Source organism: Lepisosteus platostomus, chromosome 7, assembly GCF_059453375.1.
Source record: "Lepisosteus platostomus isolate fLepPlt1 chromosome 7, fLepPlt1.hap1, whole genome shotgun sequence".
NCBI classification, from domain to species: domain Eukaryota; kingdom Metazoa; phylum Chordata; class Actinopteri; order Semionotiformes; family Lepisosteidae; genus Lepisosteus; species Lepisosteus platostomus.
The window spans coordinates 44,522,273-44,549,664 of NC_142617.1; positions in this window are offsets into that span (position 1 = coordinate 44,522,273).

Consider the following 27,392-nt stretch of genomic DNA (forward strand, 5'->3'; position numbering starts at 1 on the left):
AAAAATCACAATATTGGGCCAAATTTGTTTTTCGAGGAAACAAGAAAACAAAACTCTTCCAGAATTTCAAATGCAACCCTAAACACAACCAAGGCATCCCAAAATGTATAGGTGTTATTTTCAACCTAACCCTAACCCTAGCTCGGACACTATTTGACAGGCGCGCGGCTTAGCAAAAATCACAAAATTGGGCTAAAATTCTTTTTCGTGGATACAAGAAAACAACACTCACCCAGAATTTCAAATGCAACCCTAAACACAACAAGGCATCCCAAAATGTCTAGGTGTTATTTTCAACCTAACCCTAACCCTAGCTCGGACACTATTTGACAGGCGCGCGGATTAGCAAAAATCACAATATTGGCCAAATTTGTTTTTCGAGGAAACAAGAAAATAAAACTTTTTCAGAATTTCAAATGCAACCCTAAACACAAACAAGGCATCCCAAAATGTCTAGGTGTTGTTTTCAACCTAACCCTAACCTTAGCTCTTACACTATCTGACAGGCGCGCGGCTTATAAAAAATCACAAAATTGGGCCAAAATTATTTTTCGAGGAAACAAGAAAACAAGACTCTTCCAGAATTTCAAATGCAACCCTAAAGACAACCAAGGCATCCCAAAATGTCTGGATGTTATTTTCAACCTAACCCTAACCCTAGCTCGGACACTATTTGACAGGCGCGCGGCTTAGCAAAAATCACAATATTGGGCCAAATTTGTTTTTCGAGGAAACAAGAAAACAAAATCTTCCAGAATTTCAAATGCAACCCTAAACACAAACAAGGCATCCCAAAATGTCTAGATGTTATTTTCAACCTAACCCTAACCCTAGCTCGGACACTATTTGACAGGCTTATAAAAAATTACAAAATTGGGCTAAAATTCTTTTTCGAGAAACAAGAAAACAACACTCACCAAGAATTTCAAATGCAACCCTAAACACAACCAAGGCATCCGAAAATGTCTATGTGTTATTTTCAACCTAACCCTAACCCTTGCTCGGACACTATTTGACAGGCGCGCGGTTTAGCAAAAATCACAAAATTGGGCTAAAATTCTTTTTCGTGGATACAAGAAAACAACACTCACCCAGAATTTCAAATGCAACCCTAAACACAACAAGGCATCCCAAAATGTCTAGGTGTTATTTTCAACCTAACCCTAACCCTAGCTCGGACACTATTTGACAGGCGCGCGGCTTAGCAAAAATCACAATATTGGCCAAATTTGTTTTTCGAGGAAACAAGAAAACAAAACTTTTTCAGAATTTCAAATGCAACCCTAAACACAAACAAGGCATCCCAAAATGTCTAGGTGTTGTTTTCAACCTAACCCTAACCTTAGCTCTTACACTATCTGACAGGCGCGCGGCTTATAAAAAATCACAAAATTGGGCCAAAATTATTTTTTGAGGAAACAAGAAAACAACACTCACCCAGAATTTCAAATGCAACCCTAAACACAACCATGGTATCCCAAAATGTCTAGGTGTTATTTTCAACCTAACCCTAACCCTAGCTCGGACACTATTCGACAGGCACGCGGCTTATAAAAAATCACAAAATTGGGCCAAAATTCTTTTTCGAGGAAACAAGAAAACAAGACTCTTCCAGAATTTCAAATGCAACCCTAAACACAACCAAGGCATCCCAAAATGTCTGGATGTTATTTTCAACCTAACCCTAACCCTAGCTCGGAAACTATTTGACAGGCGCGCGGCTTAGCAAAAATCACAATATTGGGCCAAATTTGTTTTTAGAGGAAACAAGAAAACAAAACTCTTCCAGAATTTCAAATGCAACCCTAAACACAACCAAGGCATCCCAAAATGTCTAGATGTTATTTTCAACCTAACCCTAACCCTAGCTCGGACACTATTTGACAGGCGCGCGGCTTATAAAAAATTACAAAATTGGGCTAAAATTCTTTTTCGAGGAAACAAGAAAACAATACTCTTCCAGAATTTCAAATGCAACCCTAAACACAACCAAGGCATCCCAAAATGTCTAGGTGTTATTTTCAACCTAACCCTAACCCTAGCTCGGACACTATTTGACAGGCGCGCGGCTTAGCAAAAATCACAATATTGGGCCAAATTTGTTTTTCGAGGAAACAAGAAAACAAAACTCTTCCAGAATTTCAAATGCAACCCTAAACACAAACAAGGCATCCCAAAATGTCTAGATGTTATTTTCAACCTAACCCTAACCCTAGCTCGGACACTATTTGACAGGCGCGCGGCTTATAAAAAATTACAAAATTGGGCTAAAATTCTTTTTCGAGAAACAAGAAAACAACACTCACCCAGAATTTCAAATGCAACCCTAAACACAACCAAGGCATCCCAAAATGTCTAGGTGTTGTTTTCAACCTAACCCTAACCTTAGCTCTTTCACTATCTGACAGGCGCGCTGCTTATAAAAAATCACAAAATTGGGCCAAAATTCTTTTCGAGAAACAAGAAAACAACACTCACCCAGAATTTCAAATGCAACCCTAAACACAACCAAGGCATCCCAAAATGTCTAGGTGTTGTTTTCAACCTAACCCTAACCCTAGCTCGGACACTATCTGACAGGCACGCGGCTTATCAAAAATCACAAAATGGGGCCAAAATTCTTTTTCGAGGAAACAAGAAAACAACACTCACCCAGAATTTCAAATGCAACCCTAAACACAACCAAGGCTTCCCAAAATGTCTATGTGTTGTTTTCAACCTAACCCTAACCCTAGCTCGGACACTATTTGACAGGCGCGTGGCTTATCAAAAATCACAAAATTGGGCCAAATTTCTTGTTCTAGAAACAAGAAAACAACACTCTTCCAGAAGTTCAAATGCAACCCTAAACACAACCAAGGCATCCCAAAATGTCTAGGTGTTATTTTCAACCTAACCCTAACCCTAGCTCGAGCACTATTTGACAGGCGCGCGGATTAGCAAAAATCACAAAATTGGGCAAAATTTCTTGTTCTAGAAACAAGAAAACAACACTCTTCCAGAATTTCAAATGCAATCCTAAACACAACCAAGGCATCCCAAAATGTCCAGGTGTTATTTTCAACCTAACCCTAACCCTAGCTCGGACACTATTTGACAGGCGCGTGGCTTATCAAAAATCACAAAATTGGGCCAAAATTCTTTTTCGAGAAACAAGAAAACAACACTCACCCAGAATTTCAAATGCAACCCTAAACACAACCAAGGCATCCCAAAATGTCTAGGTATTGTTTTCAACCTAACCCTAACCCTAGCTCGGACACTATCTGACAGGCACGTGGCTTATCAAAAATCACAAAATTGGGCCAAAATTCTTTTTCGAGGAAACAAGAAAACAACACTCTTCCAGAATTTCATTTGCAACCCTAAACACAACCAAGGCATCCCAAAATGTCTAGGTGTTATTTTCAACCTAACCCTAACCCTAGCTCGGACACTATCTGACAGGCGCGCGGCTTAGCAAAAAATCACAAAATTGGGCCAAAATTATTTTTTGAGGAAACAAGAAAACAACATTCACCCAGAATTTCAAATGCAACCCTAAACACAACCAAGGCATCCCAAAATGTCTAGGTGTTATTTTCAACCTAACCCTAACCCTAGCTCGGACACTATCTGACAGGCGCGCGGCTTAGCAAAAAATCACAAAATTGGGCCAAAATTCTGTTTCGGGGAAACAAGAAAACAATACTCTTCCAGAATTTGAAATGCAACCCTAAACACAACCAAGGCATCCCAAAATGTCTAGGTGTTATTTTCAACCTAACCCTAACCCTAGCTCGGACACTATTTGACAGGCGCGCGGCTTATAAAAAATTACAAAATTGGGCTAAAATTCTTTTTCGAGGAAACAAGAAAACAATACTCTTCCAGAATTTCAAATGCAACCCTAAACACAACCAAGGCATCCCAAAATGTCTAGGTGTTATTTTCAACCTAACCCTAACCCTAGCTCGGACACTATTTGACAGGCGCGCGGCTTAGCAAAAATCACAATATTGGGCCAAATTTGTTTTTCGAGGAAACAAGAAAACAAAACTCTTCCAGAATTTCAAATGCAACCCTAAACACAAACAAGGCATCCCAAAATGTCTAGATGTTATTTTCAACCTAACCCTAACCCTAGCTCGGACACTATTTGACAGGCTTATAAAAAATTACAAAATTGGGCTAAAATTCTTTTTCGAGAAACAAGAAAATAACACTCACCCAGAATTTCAAATGCAACCCTAAACACAACCAAGGCATCCGAAAATGTCTATGTGTTATTTTCAACCTAACCCTAACCCTTGCTCGGACACTATTTGACAGGCGCGCGGCTTAGCAAAAATCACAAAATTGGGCCAAAATTCTTTTTCGAGGAAACAAGAAAACAATACTCTTCCAGAATTTCAAATGCAACCCTAAACACAACCAAGGCATCCCAAAATGTCTAGGTGTTATTTTCAACCTAACCCTAACCCTAGCTCGGACACTATTTGACAGGCGCGCGGCTTAGCAAAAATCACAATATTGGGCCAAATTTGTTTTTCGAGGAAACAAGAAAACAAAACTCTTCCAGAATTTCAAATGCAACCCTAAACACAAACAAGGCATCCCAAAATGTCTAGATGTTATTTTCAACCTAACCCTAACCCTAGCTCGGACACTATTTGACAGGCTTATAAAAAATTACAAAATTGGGCTAAAATTCTTTTTCGAGAAACAAGAAAACAACACTCACCCAGAATTTCAAATGCAACCCTAAACACAACCAAGGCATCCGAAAATGTCTATGTGTTATTTTCAACCTAACCCTAACCCTTGCTCGGACACTATTTGACAGGCGCGCGGCTTAGCAAAAATCACAAAATTGGGCTAAAATTCTTTTTCGTGGATACAAGAAAACAACACTCACCCAGAATTTCAAATGCAACCCTAAACACAACAAGGCATCCCAAAATGTCTAGGTGTTATTTTCAACCTAACCCTAACCCTAGCTCGGACACTATTTGACAGGCGCACGGCTTAGCAAAAATCACAATATTTGCCAAATTTGTTTTTCGAGGAAACAAGAAAACAAAACTTTTTCAGAATTTCAAATGCAACCCTAAACACAAACAAGGCATCCCAAAATGTCTAGGTGTTGTTTTCAACCTAACCCTAACCTTAGCTCTTACACTATCTGACAGGCGCGCGGCTTATAAAAAATCACAAAATTGGGCCAAAATTATTTTTTGAGGAAACAAGAAAACAACACTCACTCAGAATTTCAAATGCAACCCTAAACACAACCAAGGTATCCCAAAATGTCTAGGTGTTATTTTCAACCTAACCCTAACCCTAGCTCGGACACTATTCGACAGGCACGCGGCTTATAAAAAATCACAAAATTGGGCCAAAATTCTTTTTCGAGGAAACAAGAAAACAAGACTCTTCCAGAATTTCAAATGCAACCCTAAACACAACCAAGGCATCCCAAAATGTCTGGATGTTATTTTCAACCTAACCCTAACCCTAGCTCGGAAACTATTTGACAGGCGCGCGGCTTAGCAAAAATCACAATATTGGGCCAAATTTGTTTTTCGAGGAAACAAGAAAACAAAACTCTTCCAGAATTTCAAATGCAACCCTAAACACAACCAAGGCATCCCAAAATGTCTAGATGTTATTTTCAACCTAACCCTAACCCTAGCTCGGACACTATTTGACAGGCGCGCGGCTTATAAAAAATTACAAAATTGGGCTAAAATTCTTTTTCGAGGAAACAAGAAAACAATACTCTTCCAGAATTTCAAATGCAACCCTAAACACAACCAAGGCATCCCAAAATGTCTAGGTGTTATTTTCAACCTAACCCTAACCCTAGCTCGGACACTATTTGACAGGCGCGCGGCTTAGCAAAAATCACAATATTGGGCCAAATTTTTTTTTCGAGGAAACAAGAAAACAAAACTCTTCCAGAATTTCAAATGCAACCCTAAACACAAACAAGGCATCCCAAAATGTCTAGATGTTATTTTCAACCTAACCCTAACCCTAGCTCGGACACTATTTGACAGGCGCGCGGCTTATAAAAAATTACAAAATTGGGCTAAAATTCTTTTTCGAGAAACAAGAAAACAACACTCACCCAGAATTTCAAATGCAACCCTAAACACAACCAAGGCATCCGAAAATGTCTATGTGTTATTTTCAACCTAACCCTAACCCTAGCTCGGACACTATCTGACAGGCACGCGGCTTATCAAAAATCACAAAATTGGGCCAAAATTCTTTTTCGAGGAAACAAGAAAACAACACTCACCCAGAATTTCATATGCAACCCTAAACACAACCAAGGCATCCCAAAATGTCTAGGTGTTATTTTCAACCTAACCCTAACCCTAGCTCGGAAACTATCTGACAGGCGCGCGGCTTAGCAAAAAATCACAAAATTGGGCCAAAATTCTTTTTTGAGGAAACAAGAAAACAACACTCACACAGAATTTCAAATGCAACCCTAAACACAACCAAGGCATCCCAAAATGTCTAGGTGTTATTTTCATCCTAACCCTAACCCTAGCTCGGACACTATTTGACAGGCGCGCGGCTTATAAAAAATCACAAAATTGGGCCAAAATTCTTTTTTGAGGAAACAAGAAAACAACACTCACCCAGAATTTCAAATGCAACCCTAAACACAACCAAGGCATCCCAAAATGTCTAGGTGTTATTTTCAACCTAACCCTAACCCTAGCTCGGACACTATTTGACAGGAGCGCGGCTTAGCAAAAATCACAATATTGGGCCAAATTTGTTTTTCAAGGAAACAAGAAAACAAAACTCTTCCAGAATTTCAAATGCAACCGTAAACACAACCAAGGCATCCCAAAATGTCTAGATGTTATTTTCAACCTAACCCTAACCCTAGCTCGGACACTATTTGACAGGCGCGCGGCTTAGCAAAAATCACAATATTGGGCCAAATTTGTTTTTCGAGGAAACAAGAAAACAAAACTCTTCCAGAATTTCAAATGCAACCCTAAACACAACCAAGGCATCCCAAAATGTCTAGATGTTATTTTCAACCTAACCCTAACCCTAGCTCGGACACTATTTGACAGGCGCGCGGCTTATAAAAAATTACAAAATTGGGCTAAAATTCTTTTTCGAGGAAACAAGAAAACAATACTCTTCCAGAATTTCAAATGCAACCCTAAACACAACCAAGGCATCCCAAAATGTCTAGGTGTTATTTTCAACCTAACCCTAACCCTAGCTCGGACACTATTTGACAGGCGCGCGGCTTAGCAAAAATCACAATATTGGGCCAAATTTGTTTTTCGAGGAAACAAGAAAACAAAACTCTTCCAGAATTTCAAATGCAACCCTAAACACAAACAAGGCATCCCAAAATGTCTAGATGTTATTTTCAACCTAACCCTAACCCTAGCTCGGACACTATTTGACAGGCGCGCGGCTTATAAAAAATTACAAAATTGGGCTAAAATTCTTTTTCGAGGAAACAAGAAAACAATACTCTTCCAGAATTTCAAATGCAACCCTAAACACAACCAAGGCATCCCAAAATGTCTAGGTGTTATTTTCAACCTAACCCTAACCCTAGCTCGGACACTATTTGACAGGCGCGCGGCTTATAAAAAATCACAAAATTGGGCCAAAATTCTTTTTTGAGGAAACAAGAAAACAAAACTCTTCCAGAATTTCAAATGCAACCCTAAACACAACCAAGGCATCCCAAAATGTCTAGGTGTTATTTTCAACCTAACCCTAACCCTAGCTCGGACACTATTTGACAGGCACGCGGCTTATAAAAAATTACAAAATTGGGCTAAAATTCTTTTTCGAGGAAACAAGAAAACAATACTCTTCCAGAATTTCAAATGCAACCCTAAACACAACCAAGGCATCCCAAAATGTCTAGGTGTTATTTTCAACCTAACCCTAACCCTAGCTCGGACACTATTTGACAGGCGCGCGGCTTAGCAAAAATCACAATTTTGGGCCAAATTTGTTTTTCGAGGAAACAAGAAAACAACACTCACCCAGAATTTCAAATGCAACCCTAAACACAACAAGGCATCCCAAAATGTCTAGGTGTTGTTTTCAACCTAACCCTAACCCTAGCTCGGACACTATCTGACAGGCACGTGGCTTATCAAAAATCACAAAATTGGGCCAAAATTCTTTTTCGAGGAAACAAGAAAACAACACTCTTCCAGAATTTCATTTGCAACCCTAAACACAACCAAGGCATCCCAAAATGTCTAGGTGTTATTTCCAACCTAACCCTAACCCTAGCTCGGACACTATCTGACAGGCGCGCGGCTTAGCAAAAAATCACAAAATTGGGCCAAAATTCTTTTTCGAGGAAACAAGAAAACAACACTCACCCAGAATTTCAAATGTAACCCTAAACACAACCAAGGCATCCCAAAATGTCTAGGTGTTATTTTCAACCTAACCCTAACCCTAGCTCGGACACTATTTGACAGGCGCGCGGCTTATAAGAAATCACAAAATTGGGCCAAAATTCTTTTTCGAGGAAACAAGAAAACAATACTCTTCCAGAATTTCAAATGCAACCCTAAACACAACCAAGGCATCCCAAAATGTCTAGGTGTTATTTTCAACCTAACCCTAACCCTAGCTCGGACACTATTTGACAGGCGCGCGGCTTATAAAAAATTACAAAATTGGGCTAAAATTCTTTTTTGAGGAAACAAGAAAACAATACTCTTCCAGAATTTCAAATGCAACCCTAAACACAACCAAGGCATCCCAAAATGTCTAGGTGTTATTTTCAACCTAACCCTAACCCTAGCTCGGACACTATTTGACAGGCGCGCGGCTTAGCAAAAATCACAATATTGGGCCAAATTTGTTTTTCGAGGAAACAAGAAAACAAAACTCTTCCAGAATTTCAAATGCAACCCTAAACACAAACAAGGCATCCCAAAATGTCTAGATGTTATTTTCAACCTAACCCTAACCCTAGCTCGGACACTATTTGACAGGCTTATAAAAAATTACAAAATTGGGCTAAAATTCTTTTTCGAGAAACAAGAAAACAACACTCACCCAGAATTTCAAATGCAACCCTAAACACAACCAAGGCATCCGAAAATGTCTATGTGTTATTTTCAACCTAACCCTAACCCTAGCTCGGACACTATTTGACAGGCGCGCGGCTTAGCAAAAATCACAAAATTGGGCTAAAATTCTTTTTCGTGGATACAAGAAAACAACACTCACCCAGAATTTCAAATGCAACCCTATACACAACAAGGCATCCCAAAATGTCTAGGTGTTATTTTCAACCTAACCCTAACCCTAGCTCGGACACTACTTGACAGGCGCGCGGCTTAGCAAAAATCACAATATTGGCCAAATTTGTTTTTCGAGGAAACAAGAAAACAAAACTTTTTCAGAATTTCAAATGCAACCCTAAACACAAACAAGGCATCCCAAAATGTCTAGGTGTTGTTTTCAACCTAACCCTAACCTTAGCTCTTACACTATCTGACAGGCGCGCGGCTTATAAAAAATCACAAAATTGGGCCAAAATTATTTTTTGAGGAAACAAGAAAACAACACTCACCCAGAATTTCAAATGCAACCCTAAACACAACCAAGGTATCCCAAAATGTCTAGGTGTTATTTTCAACCTAACCCTAACCCTAGCTCGGACACTATTCGACAGGCACGCGGCTTATAAAAAATCACAAAATTGGGCCAAAATTCTTTTTCGAGGAAACAAGAAAACAAGACTCTTCCAGAATTTCAAATGCAACCCTAAACACAACCAAGGCATCCCAAAATGTCTGGATGTTATTTTCAACCTAACCCTAACCCTAGCTCGGACACTATTTGACAGGCGCGCGGCTTAGCAAAAATCACAATATTGGGCCAAATTTGTTTTTCGAGGAAACAAGAAAACAAAACTCTTCCAGAATTTCAAATGCAACCCTAAACACAACCAAGGCATCCCAAAATGTCTAGATGTTATTTTCAACCTAACCCTAACCCTAGCTCGGACACTATTTGACAGGCGCGCGGCTTAGCAAAAATCACAATATTGGGCCAAATTTGTTTTTCGAGGAAACAAGAAAACAAAACTCTTCCAGAATTTCAAATGCAACCCTAAACACAACCAAGGCATCCCAAAATGTATAGGTGTTATTTTCAACCTAACCCTAACCCTAGCTCGGACACTATTTGACAGGCGCGCGGCTTAGCAAAAATCACAAAATTGGGCTAAAATTCTTTTTCGTGGATACAAGAAAACAACACTCACCCAGAATTTCAAATGCAACCCTAAACACAACAAGGCATCCCAAAATGTCTAGGTGTTATTTTCAACCTAACCCTAACCCTAGCTCGGACACTATTTGACAGGCGCGCGGATTAGCAAAAATCACAATATTGGCCAAATTTGTTTTTCGAGGAAACAAGAAAACAAAACTTTTTCAGAATTTCAAATGCAACCCTAAACACAAACAAGGCATCCCAAAATGTCTAGGTGTTGTTTTCAACCTAACCCTAACCTTAGCTCTTACACTATCTGACAGGCGCGCGGCTTATAAAAAATCACAAAATTGGGCCAAAATTATTTTTCGAGGAAACAAGAAAACAAGACTCTTCCAGAATTTCAAATGCAACCCTAAAGACAACCAAGGCATCCCAAAATGTCTGGATGTTATTTTCAACCTAACCCTAACCCTAGCTCGGACACTATTTGACAGGCGCGCGGCTTAGCAAAAATCACAATATTGGGCCAAATTTGTTTTTCGAGGAAACAAGAAAACAAAACTCTTCCAGAATTTCAAATGCAACCCTAAACACAACCAAGGCATCCCAAAATGTCTAGATGTTATTTTCAACCTAACCCTAACCCTAGCTCGGACACTATTTGACAGGCGCGCGGCTTATAAAAAATTACAAAATTGGGCTAAAATTCTTTTTCGAGGAAACAAGAAAACAATACTCTTCCAGAATTTCAAATGCAACCCTAAACACAACCAAGGCATCCCAAAATGTCTAGGTGTTATTTTCAACCTAACCCTAACCCTAGCTCGGACACTATTTGACAGGCGCGCGGCTTATAAAAAATCACAAAATTGGGCCAAAATTCTTTTTTGAGGAAACAAGAAAACAAAACTCTTCCAGAATTTCAAATGCAACCCTAAACACAACCAAGGCATCCCAAAATGTCTAGGTGTTATTTTCAGCCTAACCCTAACCCTAGCTCGAGCACTATTTGACAGGCGCACGGCTTAGCAAAAATCACAATATTGGGCCAAATTTGTTTTTCGAGGAAACAAGAAAACAACACTCACCCAGAATTTCAAATGCAACCCTAAACACAACCAAGGCATCCCAAAATGTCTAGGTGTTATTTTCAACCTAACCCTAACCCTAGCTCGGACACTATTTGACAGGCGCGCGGCTTAGCAAAAATCACAATATTGGGCCAAATTTGTTTTTCGAGGAAACAAGAAAACAAAACTCTTCCAGAATTTCAAATGCAACCCTAAACACAAACAAGGCATCCTAAAATGTCTAGATGTTATTTTCAACCTAACCCTAACCCTAGCTCGGACACTATTTGACAGGCTTATAAAAAATTACAAAATTGGGCTAAAATTCTTTTTCGAGTAACAAGAAAACAACACTCACCCAGAATTTCAAATGCAACCCTAAACACAACCAAGGCATCCGAAAATGTCTATGTGTTATTTTCAACCTAACCCTAACCCTTGCTCGGACACTATTTGACAGGCGCGCGGCTTAGCAAAAATCACAAAATTGGGCCAAAATTCTTTTTCGAGGAAACAAGAAAACAATACTCTTCCAGAATTTCAAATGCAACCCTAAACACAACCAAGGCATCCCAAAATGTCTAGGTGTTATTTTCAACCTAACCCTAACCCTAGCTCGGACACTATTTGACAGGCGCGCGGCTTAGCAAAAATCACAATATTGGGCCAAATTTGTTTTTCGAGGAAACAAGAAAACAAAACTCTTCCAGAATTTCAAATGCAACCCTAAACACAAACAAGGCATCCCAAAATGTCTAGATGTTATTTTCAACCTAACCCTAACCCTAGCTCGGACACTATTTGACAGGCTTATAAAAAATTACAAAATTGGGCTAAAATTCTTTTTCGAGAAACTAGAAAACAACACTCACCCAGAATTTCAAATGCAACCCTAAACACAACCAAGGCGTCCGAAAATGTCTATGTGTTATTTTCAACCTAACCCTAACCCTTGCTCGGACACTATTTGACAGGCGCGCGGCTTAGCAAAAATCACAAAATTGGGCTAAAATTCTTTTTCGTGGATACAAGAAAACAAAACTTTTTCAGAATTTCAAATGCAACCCTAAACACAAACAAGGCATCCCAAAATGTCTAGGTGTTGTTTTCAACCTAACCCTAACCTTAGCTCTTACACTATCTGACAGGCGCGCGGCTTATAAAAAATCACAAAATTGGGCCAAAATTATTTTTTGAGGAAACAAGAAAACAACACTCACCCAGAATTTCAAATGCAACCCTAAACACAACCAAGGTATCCCAAAATGTCTAGGTGTTATTTTCAACCTAACCCTAACCCTAGCTCGGACACTATTCGACAGGCACGCGGCTTATAAAAAATCACAAAATTGGGCCAAAATTCTTTTTCGAGGAAACAAGAAAACAAGACTCTTCCAGAATTTCAAATGCAACCCTAAACACAACCAAGGCATCCCAAAATGTCTGGATGTTATTTTCAACCTAACCCTAACCCTAGCTCGGAAACTATTTGACAGGCGCGCGGCTTAGCAAAAATCACAATATTGGGCCAAATTTGTTTTTCGAGGAAACAAGAAAACAAAACTCTTCCAGAATTTCAAATGCAACCCTAAACACAACCAAGGCATCCCAAAATGTCTAGATGTTATTTTCAACCTAACCCTAACCCTAGCTCGGACACTATTTGACAGGCGCGCGGCTTATAAAAAATTACAAAATTGGGCTAAAATTCTTTTTCGAGGAAACAAGAAAACAATACTCTTCCAAAATTTCAAATGCAACCCTAAACACAACCAAGGCATCCCAAAATGTCTAGGTGTTATTTTCAACCTAACCCTAACCCTAGCTCGGACACTATTTGACAGGCGCGCGGCTTAGCAAAAATCACAATATTGGGCCAAATTTGTTTTTCGAGGAAACAAGAAAACAAAACTCTTCCAGAATTTCAAATGCAACCCTAAACACAAACAAGGCATCCCAAAATGTCTAGATGTTATTTTCAACCTAACCCTAACCCTAGCTCGGACACTATTTGACAGGCGCGCGGCTTATAAAAAATTACAAAATTGGGCTAAAATTCTTTTTCGAGAAACAAGAAAACAACACTCACCCAGAATTTCAAATGCAACCCTAAACACAACCAAGGCATCCGAAAATGTCTATGTGTTATTTTCAACCTAACCCTAACCCTAGCTCGGACACTATCTGACAGGCACGCGGCTTATCAAAAATCACAAAATTGGGCCAAAATTCTTTTTCGAGGAAACAAGAAAACAACACTCACCCAGAATTTCATATGCAACCCTAAACACAACCAAGGCATCCCAAAATGTCTAGGTGTTATTTTCAACCTAACCCTAACCCTAGCTCGGAAACTATCTGACAGGCGCGCGGCTTAGCAAAAAATCACAAAATTGGGCCAAAATTCTTTTTTGCGGAAACAAGAAAACAACACTCACACAGAATTTCAAATGCAACCCTAAACACAACCAAGGCATCCCAAAATGTCTAGGTGTTATTTTCATCCTAACCCTAACCCTAGCTCGGACACTATTTGACAGGCGCGCGGCTTATAAAAAATCACAAAATTGGGCCAAAATTCTTTTTTGAGGAAACAAGAAAACAACACTCACCCAGAATTTCAAATGCAACCCTAAACACAACCAAGGCATCCCAAAATGTCTAGGTGTTATTTTCAACCTAACCCTAACCCTAGCTCGGACACTATTTGACAGGAGCGCGGCTTAGCAAAAATCACAATATTGGGCCAAATTTGTTTTTCAAGGAAACAAGAAAACAAAACTCTTCCAGAATTTCAAATGCAACCCTAAACACAACCAAGGCATCCCAAAATGTCTAGATGTTATTTTCAACCTAACCCTAACCCTAGCTCGGACACTATTTGACAGGCGCGCGGCTTAGCAAAAATCACAATATTGGGCCAAATTTGTTTTTCGAGGAAACAAGAAAACAAAACTCTTCCAGAATTTCAAATGCAACCCTAAACACAACCAAGGCATCCCAAAATGTCTGGATGTTATTTTCAACCTAACCCTAACCCTAGCTCGGACACTATTCGACAGGCACGCGGCTTATAAAAAATCACAAAATTGGGCCAAAATTCTTTTTCGAGGAAACAAGAAAACAAGACTCTTCCAGAATTTCAAATGCAACCCTAAACACAACCAAGGCATCCCAAAATGTCTGGATGTTATTTTCAACCTAACCCTAACCCTAGCTCGGAAACTATTTGACAGGCGCGCGGCTTAGCAAAAATCACAATATTGGGACAAATTTGTTTTTCGAGGAAACAAGAAAACAAAACTCTTCCAGAATTTCAAATGCAACCCTAAACACAACCAAGGCATCCCAAAATGTCTAGATGTTATTTTCAACCTAACCCTAACCCTAGCTCGGACACTATTTGACAGGCGCGCGGCTTATAAAAAATTACAAAATTGGGCTAAAATTCTTTTTCGAGGAAACAAGAAAACAATACTCTTCCAGAATTTCAAATGCAACCCTAAACACAACCAAGGCATCCCAAAATGTCTAGGTGTTATTTTCAACCTAACCCTAACCCTAGCTCGGACACTATTTGACAGGCGCGCGGCTTAGCAAAAATCACAATATTGGGCCAAATTTGTTTTTCGAGGAAACAAGAAAACAAAACTCTTCCAGAATTTCAAATGCAACCCTAAACACAAACAAGGCATCCCAAAATGTCTAGATGTTATTTTCAACCTAACCCTAACCCTAGCTCGGACACTATTTGACAGGCGCGCGGCTTATAAAAAATTACAAAATTGGGCTAAAATTCTTTTTCGAGAAACAAGAAAACAACACTCACCCAGAATTTCAAATGCAACCCTAAACACAACCAAGGCATCCGAAAATGTCTATGTGTTATTTTCAACCTAACCCTAACCCTAGCTCGGACACTATCTGACAGGCACGCGGCTTATCAAAAATCACAAAATTGGGCCAAAATTCTTTTTCGAGGAAACAAGAAAACAACACTCACCCAGAATTTCATATGCAACCCTAAACACAACCAAGGCATCCCAAAATGTCTAGGTGTTATTTTCAACCTAACCCTAACCCTAGCTCGGAAACTATCTGACAGGCGCGCGGCTTAGCAAAAAATCACAAAATTGGGCCAAAATTCTTTTTTGAGGAAACAAGAAAACAACACTCACACAGAATTTCAAATGCAACCCTAAACACAACCAAGGCATCCCAAAATGTCTAGGTGTTATTTTCATCCTAACCCTAACCCTAGCTCGGACACTATTTGAAAGGCGCGCGGCTTATAAAAAATCACAAAATTGGGCCAAAATTCTTTTTTGAGGAAACAAGAAAACAACACTCACCCAGAATTTCAAATGCAACCCTATACACAACCAAGGCATCCCAAAATGTCTAGGTGTTATTTTCAACCTAACCCTAACCCTAGCTCGGACACTATTTGACAGGAGCGCGGCTTAGCAAAAATCACAATATTGGGCCAAATTTGTTTTTCAAGGAAACAAGAAAACAAAACTCTTCCAGAATTTCAAATGCAACCCTAAACACAACCAAGGCATCCCAAAATGTCTAGATGTTATTTTCAACCTAACCCTAACCCTAGCTCGGACACTATTTGACAGGCGCACGGCTTAGCAAAAATTACAAAATTGGGCTAAAATTCTTTTTCGAGGAAACAAGAAAACAATACTCTTCCAGAATTTCAAATGCAACCCTAAACACAACCAAGGCATCCCAAAATGTCTAGGTGTTATTTTCAACCTAACCCTAACCCTAGCTCGGACACTATTTGACAGGCGCGCGGCTTAGCAAAAATCACAATATTGGGCCAAATTTGTTTTTCGAGGAAACAAGAAAACAAAACTCTTCCAGAATTTCAAATGCAACCCTAAACACAAACAAGGCATCCCAAAATGTCTAGATGTTATTTTCAACCTAACCCTAACCCTAGCTCGGACACTATTTGACAGGCGCGCGGCTTATAAAAAATTACAAAATTGGGCTAAAATTCTTTTTCGAGGAAACAAGAAAACAATACTCTTCCAGAATTTCAAATGCAACCCTAAACACAACCAAGGCATCCCAAAATGTCTAGGTGTTATTTTCAACCTAACCCTAACCCTAGCTCGGACACTATTTGACAGGCGCGCGGCTTATAAAAAATCACAAAATTGGGCCAAAATTCTTTTTTGAGGAAACAAGAAAACAAAACTCTTCCAGAATTTCAAATGCAACCCTAAACACAACCAAGGCATCCCAAAATGTCTAGGTGTTATTTTCAACCTAACCCTAACCCTAGCTCGGACACTATTTGACAGGCACGCGGCTTATAAGAAAATACAAAATTGGGCCAAAATTCTTTTTCGAGGAAACAAGAAAACAACACTCTTCCAGAATTTCAAATGCAACCCTAAACACAACCAAGGCATCCCAAAATGTCTAGGTGTTATTTTCAACCTAACCCTAACCCTAGATCGGACACTATTTGACAGGCGCGAGGCTTAGCAAAAATCACAATATTGGGCCAAATTTGTTTTTCGAGGAAACAAGAAAACAACACTCACCCAGAATTTCAAATGCAACCCTAAACACAAACAAGGCATCCCAAAATGTCTAGGTGTTGTTTTCAACCTAACCCTAACCTTAGCTCTTACACTATCTGACAGGCGCGCGGCTTATAAAAAATCACAAAATTGGGCCAAAATTATTTTTTGAGGAAACAAGAAAACAACACTCACCCAGAATTTCAAATGCAACCCTAAACACAACCAAGGTATCCCAAAATGTCTAGGTTTTATTTTCAACCTAACCCTAACCCTAGCTCGGACACTATTCGACAGGCACGCGGCTTATAAAAAATCACAAAATTGGGCCAAAATTCTTTTTCGAGGAAACAAGAAAACAAGACTCTTCCAGAATTTCAAATGCAACCCTAAACACAACCAAGGCATCCCAAAATGTCTAGATGTTGTTTTCAACCTAACCCTAACCTTAGCTCTTACACTATCTGACAGGCGCGCGGCTTATAAAAAATCACAAAATTGGGCCAAAATTCTTTTTTGAGGAAACAAGAAAACAACACTCACCCAGAATTTCAAATGCAACCCTAAACACAACCAAGGCATCCCAAAATGTCTAGGTGTTATTTTCAACCTAACCCTAACCCTAGCTCGAGCACTATTTGACAGGCGTGCGGCTTATCAAAAATCACAAAATTGGGCCAAATTTCTTGTTCTAGAAACAAGAAAACAACACTCTTCCAGAATTTCAAATGCAAGCCTAAACACAACCAAGGCATCCCAAAATGTCTAGGTGTTATTTTCAACCTAACCCTAACCCTAGCTCGGACACTATTTGACAGGTGCGCGGCTTAGCAAAAATCACAATATTGGGCCAAATTTGTTTTTCGAGGAAACAAGAAAACAAAACTTTTCCAGAATATCAAATGCAACCCTAAACACAAACAAGGCATCCAAAAATGTCTAGGTGTTGTTTTCAACCTAACCCTAACCTTAGCTCTTTCACTATCTGACAGGCGCGCGGCTTATAAAAAATCACAAAATTGGGCCAAAATTCTTTTCGAGAAACAAGAAAACAACACTCACCCAGAATTTCAAATGCAACCCTAAACACAACCAAGGCATCCCAAAATGTCTATGTGTTGTTTTGAACCTAACCCTAACCCTAGCTCGGACACTATCTGACAGGCACGCGGCTTATCAAAAATCACAAAATTGGGCCAAAATTCTATTTCGAGGAAACAAGAAAACAACGGTCTTCCAGAATTTCATATGCAACCCTAAAGACAACCAAGGCATCCCAAAATGTCTAGGTGTTATTTTTAAACCTAACCCTAACCCTAGCTCGGACACTATTTGACAGGTGCGTGGCTTATCAAAAATCATAAAATTGGGCCAAATTTCTTGTTCTAGAAACAAGAAAACAACACTCAGCCAGAATTTCAAATGCAATCCTAAACACAACCAAGGCATCCCAAAATGTCCAGGTGTTATTATCAACCTAACCCTAACCCTAGCTCGGACACTATTTGACAGGCTTATAAAAAATCACAAAATTGGGCCAAAATTCTTTTTTGAGGAAACAAGAAAACAACATTCACCCAGAATTTCAAATGCAACCCTAAACACAACCAAGGCATCCCAAAATGTCTAGGTGTTGTTTTCAACCTAACCCTAACCTTAGCTCTTTCACTATCTGACAGGCGCGCGGCTTATAAAAAATCACAAAATTGGGCCAAAATTCTTTTCGAGAAACAAGAAAACAACACTCACCCAGAATTTCAAATGCAACCCTAAACACAACCAAGGCATCCCAAAATGTCTAGGTGTTATTTTCAAACTAACCCTAACCCTAGCTCGAGCACTATTTGACAGGCGCGCGGATTAGCAAAAATCACAAAATTGGGCAAAATTTCTTGTTCTAGAAACAAGAAAACAACACTCTTCCAGAATTTCAAATGCAATCCTAAACACAACCAAGGCATCCCAAAATGTCCAGGTGTTATTTTCAACCTAACCCTAACCCTAGCTCGGACACCTTTTGACAGGCGCGCGGCTTAGCAAAAATCACAAAATTGGGCTAAAATTATTTTTCGAGGAAACAAGAAAACAACACTCACCCAGAATTTCAAATGCAACCCTAAACAAAACCAAGGCATCCCAAAATGTCCAGGTGTTATTTTCAACCTAACCCTAACCCTAGCTCGGACACTATTTGACAGGCGCGTGGCTTATCAAAAATCACAAAATTGGGCCAAAATTCTTTTTCGAGAAACAAGAAAACAACACTCACCCAGAATTTCAAATGCAACCCTAAACACAACCAAGGCATCCCAAAATGTCTAGGTGTTGTTTTCAACCTAACCCTAACCCTAGCTCGGACACTATCTGACAGGCACGTGGCTTATCAAAAATCACAAAATTGGGCCAAAATTCTTTTTCGAGGAAACAAGAAAACAACACTCTTCCAGAATTTCATTTGCAACCCTAAACACAACCAAGGCATCCCAAAATGTCTAGGTGATATTTTCAACCTAACCATAACCCTAGCTCGGACACTATTTGACAGGCGCGCGGCTTATAAAAAATCACAAAATTGGGCCAAAATTCTTTTTTGAGGAAACAAGAAAACAAAACTCTTCCAGAATTTCAAATGCAACCCTAAACACAACCAAGGCATCCCAAAATGTCTAGGTGTTATTTTCAGCCTAACCCTAACCCTAGCTCGAGCACTATTTGACAGGCGCACGGCTTAGCAAAAATCACAAAATTGGGCTAAAATTCTTTTTCGAGGAAACAAGAAAACAACACTCACCCAGAATTTCAAATGCAACCCTAAACACAACCAAGGCATCCCAAAATGTCTAGGTGTTATTTTCATCCTAACCCTAACCCTAGCTCGGACACTATTTGACAGGTGCGCGGCTTATAAAAAATCACAAAATTGGGCCAAAATTCTTTTTTGAGGAAACAAGAAAACAACACTCACCCAGAATTTCAAATGCAACCCTAAACACAACCAAGGCATCCCAAAATGTCTAGGTGTTATTTTCAACCTAACCCTAACCCTAGCTCGAGCACTATTTGACAGGCGTGCGGCTTATCAAAAATCACAAAATTGGGCCAAATTTCTTGTTCTAGAAACAAGAAAACAACACTCTTCCAGAATTTCAAATGCAAGCCTAAACACAACCAAGGCATCCCAAAATGTCTAGGTGTTATTTTCAACCTAACCCTAACCCTAGCTCGGACACTATTTGACAGGTGCGCGGCTTAGCAAAAATCACAATATTGGGCCAAATTTGTTTTTCGAGGAAACAAGAAAACAAAACTTTTCCAGAATATCAAATGCAACCCTAAACACAAACAAGGCATCCCAAAATGTCTAGGTGTTGTTTTCAACCTAACCCTAACCTTAGCTCTTTCACTATCTGACAGGCGCGCGGCTTATAAAAAATCACAAAATTGGGCCAAAATTCTTTTCGAGAAACAAGAAAACAACACTCACCCAGAATTTCAAATGCAACCCTAAACACAACCAAGGCATCCCAAAATGTCTATGTGTTGTTTTGAACCTAACCCTAACCCTAGCTCGGACACTATCTGACAGGCACGCGGCTTATCAAAAATCACAAAATTGGGCCAAAATTCTTTTTCGAGGAAACAAGAAAACAACGGTCTTCCAGAATTTCATATGCAACCCTAAAGACAACCAAGGCATCCCAAAATGTCTAGGTGTTATTTTTAAACCTAACCCTAACCCTAGCTCGGACACTATTTGACAGGTGCGCGGCTTAGCAAAAAATCACAAAATTGGGCCAAAATTCTTTTTTGAGGAAACAAGGAAACAACACTCACCCAAAATTTCAAATGCAACCCTAAACACAACCAAGGCATCCCAAAATGTCTAGGTGTTGTTTTCAACCTAACCCTAACCTTAGCTCTATCACTATCTGACAGGCGCGCGGCTTATAAAAAATCACAAAATTGGGCCAAAATTCTTTTCGAGAAACAAGAAAACAACACTCACCCATAATTTCAAATGCAACCCTAAACACAACCAAGGCATCCCAAAATGTCTAGGTGTTGTTTTCAACCTAACCCTAACCCTAGCTCGGACACTATCTGACAGGCACGCGGCTTATCAAAAATCACAAAATGGGGCCAAAATTCTTTTTCGAGGAAACAAGAAAACAACACTCACCCAGAATTTCAAATGCAACCCTAAACACATCCAAGGCTTCCCAAAATGTCTATGTGTTGTTTTCAACCTAACCCTAACCCTAGCTCGGACACTATTTGACAGGCGCGTGGCTTATCAAAAATCATAAAATTGGGCCAAATTTCTTGTTCTAGAAACAAGAAAACAACACTCACCCAGAATTTCAAATGCAATCCTAAACACAACCAAGGCATCCCAAAATGTCCAGGTGTTATTATCAACCTAACCCTAACCCTAGCTCGGACACTATTTGACAGGCGCGCGGCTTATAAAAAATCACAAAATTGGGCCAAAATTCTTTTTTGAGGAAACAAGAAAACAACATTCACCCAGAATTTCAAATGCAACCCTAAACACAACCAAGGCATCCCAAAATGTCTAGGTGTTGTTTTCAACCTAACCCTAACCTTAGCTCTTTCACTATCTGACAGGCGCGCGGCTTATAAAAAATCACAAAATTGGGCCAAAATTCTTTTCGAGAAACAAGAAAACAACACTCACCCAGAATTTCAAATGCAACCCTAAACACAACCAAGGCATCCCAAAATGTCTAGGTGTTATTTTCAACCTAACCCTAACCCTAGCTCGAGCACTATTTGACAGGCGCGCGGATTAGCAAAAATCACAAAATTGGGCAAAATTTCTTGTTCTAGAAACAAGAAAACAACACTCTTCCAGAATATCAAATGCAATCCTAAACACAACCAAGGCATCCCAAAATGTCCAGGTGTTATTTTCAACCTAACCCTAACCCTAGCTCGGACACCTTTTGACAGGCGCGCGGCTTAGCAAAAATCACAAAATTGGGCTAAAATTCTTTTTCGAGGAAACAAGAAAACAACACTCACCCAGAATTTCAAATGCAACCCTAAACAAAACCAAGGCATCCCAAAATGTCCAGGTGTTATTTTCAACCTAACCCTAACCCTAGCTCGGACACTATTTGACAGGCGCGTGGCTTATCAAAAATCACAAAATTGGGCCAAAATTCTTTTTCGAGAGACAAGAAAACAACACTCACCCAGAATTTCAAATGCAACCCTAAACACAACCAAGGCATCCCAAAATGTCTAGGTGTTGTTTTCAACCTAACCCTAACCCTAGCTCGGACACTATCTGACAGGCACGTGGCTTATCAAAAATCACAAAATTGGGCCAAAATTCTTTTTCGAGGAAACAAGAAAACAACACTCTTCCAGAATTTCATTTGCAACCCTAAACACAACCAAGGCATCCCAAAATGTCTAGGTGTTATTTTCAACCTAACCCTAACCCTAGCTCGGAAACTATCTGACAGGCGCGCGGCTTAGCAAAAATCACAATATTGGGCCAAATTTGTTTTTCGAGGAAACAAGAAAACAATACTCTTCCAGAATTTCAAATGCAACCCTAAACACAACCAAGGCATCCCAAAATGTCTAGGTGATATTTTCAACCTAACCATAACCCTAGCTCGGACACTATTTGACAGGCGCGCGGCTTATAAAAAATCACAAAATTGGGCCAAAATTCTTTTTTGAGGAAACAAGAAAACAAAACTCTTCCAGAATTTCAAATGCAACCCTAAACACAACCAAGGCATCCCAAAATGTCTAGGTGTTATTTTCAGCCTAACCCTAACCCTAGCTCGAGCACTATTTGACAGGCGCACGGCTTAGCAAAAATCACAAAATTGGGCTAAAATTCTTTTTCGAGGAAACAAGAAAACAACACTCACCCAGAATTTCAAATGCAACCCTAAACACAACCAAGGCATCCCAAAATGTCTAGATGTTGTTTTCAACCTAACCCTAACCTTAGCTCTTACACTATCTGACAGGCGCGCGGCTTATAAAAAATCACAAAATTGGGCCAAAATTCTTTTTTGAGGAAACAAGAAAACAACACTCACCCAGAATTTCAAATGCAACCCTAAACACAACCAAGGCATCCCAAAATGTCTAGGTGTTATTTTCAACCTAACCCTAACCCTAGCTCGAGCACTATTTGACAGGCGTGCGGCTTATCAAAAATCACAAAATTGGGCCAAATTTCTTGTTCTAGAAACAAGAAAACAACACTCTTCCAGAATTTCAAATGCAAGCCTAAACACAACCAAGGCATCCCAAAATGTCCAGGTGTTATTTTCAACCTAACCCTAACCCTAGCTCGGACACTATTTGACAGGCGCGCGGCTTAGCAAAAATCACAAAATTGGGCTAAAATTCTTTTTCGAGGAAACAAGAAAACAACACTCACCCAGAATTTCAAATGCAACCCTAAACACAACCAAGGCATCCCAAAATGTCTAGGGGTTATTTTCAACCTAACCCTAACCCTAGCTCGGACACTATTTGACAGGTGCGCGGCAAAAATCCAATAAAATCACAATATTGGGCCAAATTTGTTTTTCGAGGAAACAAGAAAACAAAACTTTTCCAGAATTTCAAATGCAACCCTAAACACAAACAAGGCATCCCAAAATGTCTAGGTGTTGTTTTCAACCTAACCCTAACCTTAGCTCTTTCACTATCTGACAGGCGCGCGGCTTATAAAAAATCACAAAATTGGGCCAAAATTCTTTTCGAGAAACAAGAAAACAACACTCACCCAGAATTTCAAATGCAACCCTAAACACAACCAAGGCATCTCAAAATGTCTAGGTGTTGTTTTCAACCTAACCCTAACCCTAGCTCGGACACTATCTGACAGGCACGCGGCTTATCAAAAATCACAAAATGGGGCCAAAATTCTTTTTCGAGGAAACAAGAAAACAACACTCACCCAGAATTTCAAATGCAACCCTAAACACAACCAAGGCTTCCCAAAATGTCTATGTGTTGTTTTCAACCTAACCCTAACCCTAGCTCGGACACTATTTGACAGGCGCGTGGCTTATCAAAAATCACAAAATCGGGCCAAATTTCTTGTTCTAGAAACAAGAAAACAACACTCTTCCAGAATTTCAAATGCAATCCTAAACACAACCAAGGCATCCCAAAATGTCCAGGTGTTATTTTCAACCTAACCCTAACCCTAGCTCGGACACCTTTTGACAGGCGCGCGGCTTAGCAAAAATCACAAAATTGGGCTAAAATTCTTTTTCGAGGAAACAAGAAAACAACACTCACCCAGAATTTCAAATGCAACCCTAAACAAAACCAAGGCATCCCAAAATGTCCAGGTGTTATTTTCAACCTAACCCTAACCCTAGCTCGGACACTATTTGACAGGCGCGTGGCTTATCAAAAATCACAAAATTGGGCCAAAATTCTTTTTCGAGAAACAAGAAAACAACACTCACCCAGAATTTCAAATGCAACCCTAAACACAACCAAGGCATCCCAAAATGTCTAGGTGTTGTTTTCAACCTAACCCTAACCCTAGCTCGGACACTATCTGAAAGGCACGTGGCTTATCAAAAATCACAAAATTGGGCCCAAATTCTTTTTCGAGGAAACAAGAAAACAACACTCTTCCAGAATTTCATTTGCAACCCTAAACACAACCAAGGCATCCAAAAATGTCTAGGTGTTATTTTCAACCTAACCCTAACCCTAGCTCGGACACTATTTGACAGGCGCGCGGCTTATAAGAAATCACAAAATTGGGCCAAAATTCTTTTTCGAGGAAACAAGAAAACAATACTCTTCCAGAATTTCAAATGCAACCCTAAACACAACCAAGGCATCCCAAAATGTCTAGGTGTTATTTTCAACCTAACCCTAACCCTAGCTCGGACACTATTTGACAGGCGCGCGGCTTAGCAAAAATCACAATATTGGGCCAAATTTGTTTTTCGAGGAAACAAGAAAACAAAACTCTTCCAGAATTTCAAATGCAACCCTAAACACAACCAAGGCATCCCAAAATGTATAGGTGTTATTTTCAACCTAACCCTAACCCTAGCTCGGACACTATTTGACAGGCGCGCGGCTTAGCAAAAATCACAAAATTGGGCTAAAATTCTTTTTCGTGGATACAAGAAAACAACACTCACCCAGAATTTCAAATGCAACCCTAAACACAAACAAGGCATCCCAAAATGTCTAGGTGTTGTTTTCAACCTAACCCTAACCTTAGCTCTTACACTATCTGACAGGCGCGCGGCTTATAAAAAATCACAAAATTGGGCTAAAATTCTTTTTCGAGGAAACAAAAAAACAACACTCACCCAGAATTTCAAATGCAACCCTAAACACAACCAAGGCATCCCAAAATGTCTAGGTGTTATTTTCAACCTAACCCTAACCCTAGCTCGGACACTATTTGAGAGGCGCGCGGCTTAGCAAAAATCACAATATTGGGCCAAATTTATTTTTCGAGGAAACAAGAAAACAAAACTCTTCCAGAATTTCAAATGCAACCCTAAACACAACCAAGGCATCCCAAAATGTATAGGTGTTATTTTCAACCTAACCCTAACCCTAGCTCGGACACTATTTGACAGGCGCGCGGCTTAGCAAAAATCACAAAATTGGGCTAAAATTCTTTTTCGTGGATACAAGAAAACAACACTCACCCAGAATTTCAAATGCAACCCTAAACACAAACAAGGCATCCCAAAATGTCTAGGTGTTGTTTTCAACCTAACCCTAACCTTAGCTCTTACACTATCTGACAGGCGCGCGGCTTATAAAAAATCACAAAATTGGGCTAAAATTCTTTTTCGAGGAAACAAAAAAACAACACTCACCCAGAATTTCAAATGCAACCCTAAACACAACCAAGGCATCCCAAAATGTCTAGGTGTTATTTTCAACCTAACCCTAACCCTAGCTCGGACACTATTTGAGAGGCGCGCGGCTTAGCAAAAATCACAATATTGGGCCAAATTTGTTTTTCGAGGAAACAAGAAAACAAGACTCTTCCAGAATTTCAAATGCCACCCTAAACACAACCAAGGCATCCAAAAATGTCCAGGTGTTATTTTCAACCTAACCCTAACCCTAGCTCGGACAATATTTGACAGGAGCGCGGCTTAGCAAAAATCACAAAATTGGGCTAAAATTCTTTTTCGAGGAAACAAGAAAACAACACTCACCCAGAATTTCAAATGCAACCCTAAACAAAACCAAGGCATCCCAAAATGTCCAGGTGTTATTTTCAACCTAACCCTAACCCTAGCTCGGACACTATTTGACAGGAGCGCGGCTTAGCAAAAATCACAATATTGGGCCAAATTTGTTTTTCGAGGAAACAAGAAAACAAAACTTTTCCAGAATTTCAAATGCAACCCTTAACACAAACAAGGCATCCCAAAATGTCTAGGTGTTGTTTTCAACCTAACCCTAACCTTAGCTCTTACACTATCTGACAGGCGCGCGGCTTATAAAAAATCACAAAATTGGGCCAAATTTGTTTTTCGAGGAAACAAGAAAACAAAACTTTTCCAGAATTTCAAATGCAACCCTTAACACAAATAAGGCATCCCAAAATGTCTAGGTGTTGTTTTCAACCTAAACCTAACCTTAGCTCTTACACTATCTGACAGGCGCGCGGCTTATAAAAAATAACAAAATTGGGCCAAAATAATTTTTTGAGGAAACAAGAAAACAACATTCACCCAGAATTTCAAATGCAACCCTAAACACAACCAAGGCATCCCAAAATGTCTAGGTGTTATTATCAACCTAACCCTAACCCTAGCTCGAGCACTATTTGACAGGCGCGCGGATTAGCAAAAGTCACAAAATTGGGCAAAATTTCTTGTTCTAGAAACAAGAAAACAACACTCTTCCATAATTACAAATGCAATCCTAAACACAACCAAGGCATCCCAAAATGTCCAGGTGTTATTTTAAACCTAACCCTAACCCTAGCTCGGACACCTTTTGACAGGCGCGCGGCTTAGCAAAAATCACGAAATTGGGCTAAAATTCTTTTTCAAGGAAACAAGAAAACAACACTCACCCAGAATTTCAAATGCAACCCTAAACAAAACCAAGGCATCCCAAAATGTCCAGGTGTTATTTTCAACCTAACCTTAACCCTAGCTCGGACACTATTTGACAGACGCGTGGCTTATCAAAAATCACAAAATTGTGCCAAAATTCTTTTTCGAGAAACAAGAAAACAACACTCACCCAGAATTTCAAATGCAACCCTAAACACAACCAAGGCATCCCAAAATGTCTAGGTGTTGTTTTCAACCTAACCCTAACCCTAGCTCGGACACTATCTGACAGGCACGCGGCTTATCAAAAATAACAAAATTGGGCCAAAATTCTTTTTCGAGGAAAGAAGAAAACAACACTCTTCCAGAATTTCATTTGCAACCCTAAACACAACCAAGGCATCCCAAAATGTCTAGGTGTTATTTTCAACCTAACCCTAACCCTAGCTCGGACACTATCTGACAGG